The 6,319-nt window shown below is 35.7% G+C and overlaps 1 protein-coding gene and 1 long non-coding RNA gene across 4 annotated transcripts in view; one reads left to right on the forward strand and one right to left on the reverse strand.

The window, feature by feature from the left end:
• Positions 1-950: 950 nt before the first annotated feature.
• On the reverse strand, positions 951-1,962 carry LOC118742671. The gene is made up of 2 exons (XR_004993388.1): positions 1,061-1,962; positions 951-1,007 (listed from the first exon to the last, which is right to left on the reverse strand). It is a non-coding gene; the product is annotated as an uncharacterized LOC118742671 (long non-coding RNA).
• An 18-nt stretch (positions 1,963-1,980) lies between these two features.
• The window catches only part of LOC118742662 (protein FAM13A), a 120,901-nt gene continuing 116,562 nt past the window's right edge, over positions 1,981-6,319 (forward strand). For all 3 annotated transcript variants that reach the window (XM_036474901.1, XM_036474902.1, XM_036474904.1), the window contains exon 1: positions 1,981-2,379. The gene's annotated coding sequence lies outside the window, so the exon portion shown is untranslated. The remainder of the gene's footprint in view (positions 2,380-6,319) is intronic.

Consider the following 6,319-nt stretch of genomic DNA (forward strand, 5'->3'; position numbering starts at 1 on the left):
CCAGAAAAATTGCTGTGCTGCTGCTTACAGTTTTAACGCTGAGCTAAAGCCTACCCCCAAGCAACCCTGAGTTAAAAAGATAACCTGCTCTTCTGCAGGTGACTCTCATATTTAGTAGTCTTCCTATATTGCTGTCTTTGTGAGTACATACATATGTAAGTATTTAAGATTTAATGCATAATTCTTATGAAATACCTTATGAAATACATATGTATGTACTTGACGCCATGTTAGTCACAAATCCATTTCATCACAGCGAGCCGCATTTAAATAATGAAATTACGCTAAAATGGTGTACACAACTAATTTACATGCACCTTCTTTAACACTTTGTCCTTTTACCTTAGCACCAATCATTATTTTTGATTCCTTTGGTTAGCTTACATCATTCGCTGCACTCGTGAAAGCGTGCAAAAACAATGAAAGAGTAAAGTGTTTGGTACAATAAACTATACAATTTGAAATTATTCACTCATTCGTACGAAGAGCTATGGTTCGACGACGCGTCACCGCAACACTTGCTGCTTCAACACTTTTCTACACAATCAATTGAATATTTTCCAACAAACAACGCGTGACGTGGCAAAAAAAAACTTAAAAAGTAATCTCTATAGAATTTGAAGTAATCGCTCAATACCTCAACGCTATATATATGTACATTTTTGTAGTCATAGAAAAACTTTCTTTGCCACAAGCCGAAGCGCCAACAATTGGGTATTACATCACCGCCCACCATAGACAGGAAAGACGAGTGCGCAAATTTTTGTTGAATTGAATTTTTCCATTTTTCATACAATGCAATTTTATTTCATTTCCATTCTTCTTACTAACTATTTTTTATTACCTTTTGCAATATACATACATACATATGCAAATTGCTGTGGTTTTATGATTGCGGTAATTATTTCGAATGCGAAATATTTGCCGGCGTTTTTGTTGCTGTTGTTTTGTGTTTCTTTCCATCGTATGCGCAGCAGCGTAGCACACCTATAAAAAGTTAAGTGTAACTGAAACATTGTAAAAAAAAAAACTTGGAAAAAGTTAAAAAAAAAAAAAATACTTGCTTGGCAAAGGACGCCTCGTTCACAGGAACATACAGGACTCGCTCGCATGTATGGCTATGCCTTTGCATTTGTTATTACGCCCACGCACACCCAGCTTGCTATTAATTTCTCATTCAAGTTCGCCCACTGCATTGCACTTTTTGCATCCACGCCGCGCCGCTCCAGGCTCACTTGCATTGCATTTGCATTTTTTATTTATTTTTTGTCAAGCATATGTGGCCCAGGGCGTATGCGGCTGCACATTAATTATTTGTTACTCATACGTCCTGTGACCCTGGTTGTTTTAAAACATTTATGTGTACATTAAAAACAACTATTGCATTTATATGCATTTTTCCTTGAAATATACTTTAACTTTAACTGCAATATTTTATAGCCACATTCCCCATGCGGTTTGACATCCTTTACTTCAGTTCTTACTCAGCCACACACTTCAAAGTGCATTTGCTCTGATAAACGTACATGCTCTCTCTCTCTCTCTCTCTTACTTAGTTCCCTCACTTAATGCTTGGTGTTCTCACTAATATAACCTCTCTCCTCACTGCTGACTGACACTATCCACAATTACGTCGCAGTTTTCGCTACAAAAACATCGGCTGAAAGCCTTCTTCGCTTCCTGCTTAATCATAGCAGTTGTGCGTCCTTTGCAAGCTATTCATGAGTTTTTAAATCGTATGTCGTCCTTGCCCAGCTTTTAGTTCGTTCGCAGCATTTCGTGAGTCAAGTACAGCCGTGTGTAGCATAGAAGTCGAATAACTGCCGTAAGCACGAACAGCACTAAAATAAACAAAAACGCAAATTTCATTCATACAAGCAAAAGTTTGCTTCAATTTGTTGCTACATGCAACTGCAGAAATAACAACAACATACACGTTTGTCAGCAAGTGTCTTTGTGTGCATTAGACACAACTCGGTGCAACCGCTGCACTCACTGCGCCAAGTCTGCCAGTCTCAGCCGCCCGTTCTTCAACGTTAGCCGAGCACTTTCAACCGAAAACCACATGCATACATAGATATCTAACAACCTTCACCAGCCACCATCGGCTGGAATAGCAACAGCAACAGCCACAGCAGCAGCAGCAGCACCACCGGTTGCGGTTTATTTCGCAATTCGCAATTCATTCTCAGTCGATATTGGTCGCTTGTATGGCGCAGTTAGTTGGATTCTTACTCTTCTTCACTCTGCTGGCTAAACTGCAGTCGTCGTCCGAGTGGAAAAGTGTAAAGTGCGAAATTTTAAATGGGCCAAGCACACTAAAGCATACGACGTACTAATTTACATATTTGGGTTTTGCATGCATGCGTGAGTGCGTACGTAAGTATCACTTGGAAAAAATGCAATTAAAATTGTATGAAGCGCAAGTGGGCGCAAATTGAATTTGACTGTGGTGAACAGTGAATTTAGAGAGGGTTGCCAAGGTGGAAATTTCATTAACTATTGCATAAAAGTACAGTAAATTAAATAAAAGCACACAGAAAATAAGCAAAATGATGACCTTCGAGATGACTCAAGCTTCGCAGAAGGACATAAATGCACCCAATAAATTGTAAACTGTTTGCTAGAAAATCGTGGGCTTAGAAAGCTTTGAAAAAAGCTACATTTTAATAAAATATTAACTCATCATTTTAACGCATTCCTGCAGTCATATAAAAGATAATAGGGACACGCCACTTTGGCCAGTTTTACCTATTTTCCTTTTATTTGTTGTTTTTTTTTCTAACAAAAACCATATATTTAAGACCCAATTTCAAACTTTGTAGAAAAATAGCAAACAATTTTACAAAAAAACATTTCTCATTAAAAACTTTTACAAAAGTTCTAAGTATGCAGTTTCATAGCCCATTAAGTTGTAGCTACATAAAGTGCAAGCTTCAAAGTACCTGAGAACTCGCGTGGATTTTTGAAAATTATTTTCTTCCATACAAAAAAAAAAATTCGAACATACTTTGTCGGATTCGCAAAAAATAGAGCAAATTTCATATTTTTTCGATTTCCAATAAACACTTTTTCGCTCATTTAAGAACTCCAAGACGAGTTGAAGTTCGTATTTTTATCTTCACAATCCGAATCTGTAGTAAAAACATGTACAGTGAAAGCTCCCATAAGCGGACACCGATGGTCACCTACTTTTTATCCGCGTATGGGAGATGTCCCCTTATGAGAATTTCTCAAAAAATAATATTAAAATTAAAATTTAAAAAATTTAAATTGCGGGTTCCTAAATGAAAATAATATTTATCCTTTAACTGATAAAAACAGAAAGAATGGAAAATAAATTCAAATTTATGGCGTTTTCCTTTCTGCCGACAAATCTCATTTCACGCTTCGCTGTAGCAGTTAGAAGGGGGCAATGAAAACTAAATTTTTTTTTTAGAAAAGAAAACATCTTTGAATATGGACGTGTGTACTTGTGTATATTTACATATCTACATGCGCAAGAGTCAACATCAGACTGAAAAAAATTAACCGCTTATTACAGCTTCGCGTCCGCTTATGGGAGATTTTTTTCATAACTAGACATGTTTGAGTGTCCGCGTTCGTTTATCGGAAAATCCGTATTTGGGAATGCATTTTGTATGGAAAAAAAACCAAAAATTGTTCGTTCCAAGGAATATGTCCGCTTAAAGGAGATGCCCGCTTATTAGAGCGTCCGTCTATGGGAACTTTCACTGTATATCTTATTTAAAAAAAATGTACTTCGGATTAGTTTAACTCACTTCCGGTCGAAACCGGAAATCGGTAGTACCACCAAAACGGAAAGCATCCCAGACTTGATAGGTCATGTTTTTGCGTTATTCAATAAAAAATATTTCTCTGCATTTTAGAGTACGCGGACGGGTGGTCTAGGACACCCTGCGTATTTAAAATATGAACAAAATCAGACTATAAATACTAGAGTTGAGACTTTTAGTTCATTTCGATGATCGATCAACGATCAACCTAGTTCAAAGCACTCAAGTGATCTAGTTCATTTAGTTAATTCTCGTTCATTTTAGTTTACAACTTAAAATAGTGAATCCGAGAAATAAAACACTACTAATTTTTTATCAAATAAAATTGTAGTATTTTATTTTGAATAGCATTCAAAGATAACATATAGATATTAGCTTTCTTATGAGCAATTCACTTGAGATCATACATATACAATCTCGTTTGCTGAATGGAAGATCGATCTATCCCGGCAGCCAGTTCGAAAGCGCCCTACCTCAGAAAACTTTTGATCTTCCACTCAGCCATCGATATGTAGGTTTTGTAACAATTCAGTAAAGATGATTATTTTAGTACATACAGTGGCGGTCAAAAATAGATGAATGGTGTTCCGTTTTTAATATGTACAATATATTTCAAGCTAAAACTTTTTTGATATGTTTTTCATAAAAATATTGTTCATGCTTTAACAAAAACTATATACATAAATCACACTCTCAAATATTGTGCACAACTTAGAAAAATTCCACAAAGTTTTATCTAAATTTCGAGCTTTTTAACCAGAATTTCTAGAAATTTTTTGGGCATGCAGCTTGAGAAAGCTTATAAAATTCTAGTAAAATAAGTGCAACTTTTGAGCGGCTAAAAAATCGCATTAATTTTTAAAAAGGTTTGTTGGCGTCGTTTTGCACTTTTTTCCATTTACAGGTCTATTCTGCACGTTACCGAATATTTTGTAGCCGGAAAATTGTATTACCAAAAAATGTTACCAGTTCTTGTCACCGCGATTCTAGGTACGTTGGTAATGCAGTTAAAATATTCAGCAATTCAGCTATGAAGAATTGTGCAAATCCTGGCATTGAATATTTCACGTGGCAATAATTTGTTACCGGTTTATGAGATGGTAAAAATAATTTACCGGTTACAAGAGTACACAGAATGCTAAAAGGGTTTAAAAATTGACAAGAACTTTATTTACCGGTTACAAACTTTTAACTACCAGCGCAGAATTGACCTGTAATAGATCGTTTTAAAGGTCTATAAATCCTCTTTTCAAAACTTGTTCGATTTTTAAAATCGGATGGAAAAGGCTATCAATAGATAAGTGCATCAAGTACGAAAATAACGTTTTTTTAATAAACGCGGTTAGGACTCGGTATAATTAGCAAAGGCGCTGAAGGTATTTTACCCAAAGTTACTGCACCTTACTTGTTTGGCACGCCGAGTGGCCGAAGATATAAGAGCTCGCTTCAGTGATGTTGACGATTTGGGGCCGTTTTCTGAAGTTACCTTTATCTTTAGAGCTCACTTTATAATTTAAAGTTGGATAAAAATTAAAGCAATAGCCACAGTTAAGCATTTCTTTTGACGTATGTATGTTTCTTGGGTGTAAACCAATTGAAACCCGAAAATAAAATGCTTTCCTTTAGACACAATCAAAAATTTTAAAGCAACCTTTAAATATAAAGTGAACTTTAAAATTACAGCTTACATGAGAAAACGGCCCTTAATATCGAATGGGAAAAGATATTTTTAAAATCTGCTTTGTGCGTTGAAGCTTTTCCGCCACAGCCAATATTAACGAGATGGGGAACCTGGTAAGAGGCGGAAAATTTTATTATCTAAAGTTTAAGGAACTTTCGTAAAGATCTAAATGATAGTGATCCATATTGGATCTACCATTTATAACGTAAAAGTTAAAATCGAGCGTGCGTACATTCCCATCTTATCTGAGTAACTCATACGCCATGTACGTACGTTCGATTTTAACTATTCCGTTATAAATGGTAGATCTAATATGGATCCACGATTAAGAATTTTGAAAATGTGACACCAGATTTGAGTTCAGCAAGCCCGAATCTCAAGATTCGAGCAAAAATGTTGAATTAACTAAAAATCGCCCTCCATCTTGGATCAGCCATTTTGAAATTTTAAAATTTGACACCAGACTTGAGTTTAGCAACCCTGTCAACCCCCAGAGTATCAAGTTCAGATCAACAATTTTCCACTAAAAAAAGTCATAAAGTCCTCCATTTTGGATCCGCTATTTTGAATTTTAAAAACCCGACACCAGATTTATATTCAGCCCCCCCTAAAAATGCTTAGAAAAGCATCCCTAATTTTTTAGGTTTTGTAAATTTTATTAATGATATTATTTGTCGGTTCGTGAGTTTGATGAATTGCAGCCCTTGAACGTATTTTTTTTTTTTTTGTGTATTGGGCCAATTTTCGGATATAGCTCTGTTTCGATTGAAATGGAACGCCCCATATATGTATATATGTGGGATTAGTTTACGGACAGTACTTACGATGCTAGGACTAATTG

Source organism: Rhagoletis pomonella, unplaced genomic scaffold (assembly GCF_013731165.1).
Source record: "Rhagoletis pomonella isolate Grant_MI unplaced genomic scaffold, Rhpom_1.0 Rhpom_scaffold_00007, whole genome shotgun sequence".
Classification (NCBI taxonomy): Eukaryota; Metazoa; Arthropoda; class Insecta; order Diptera; family Tephritidae; genus Rhagoletis; species Rhagoletis pomonella.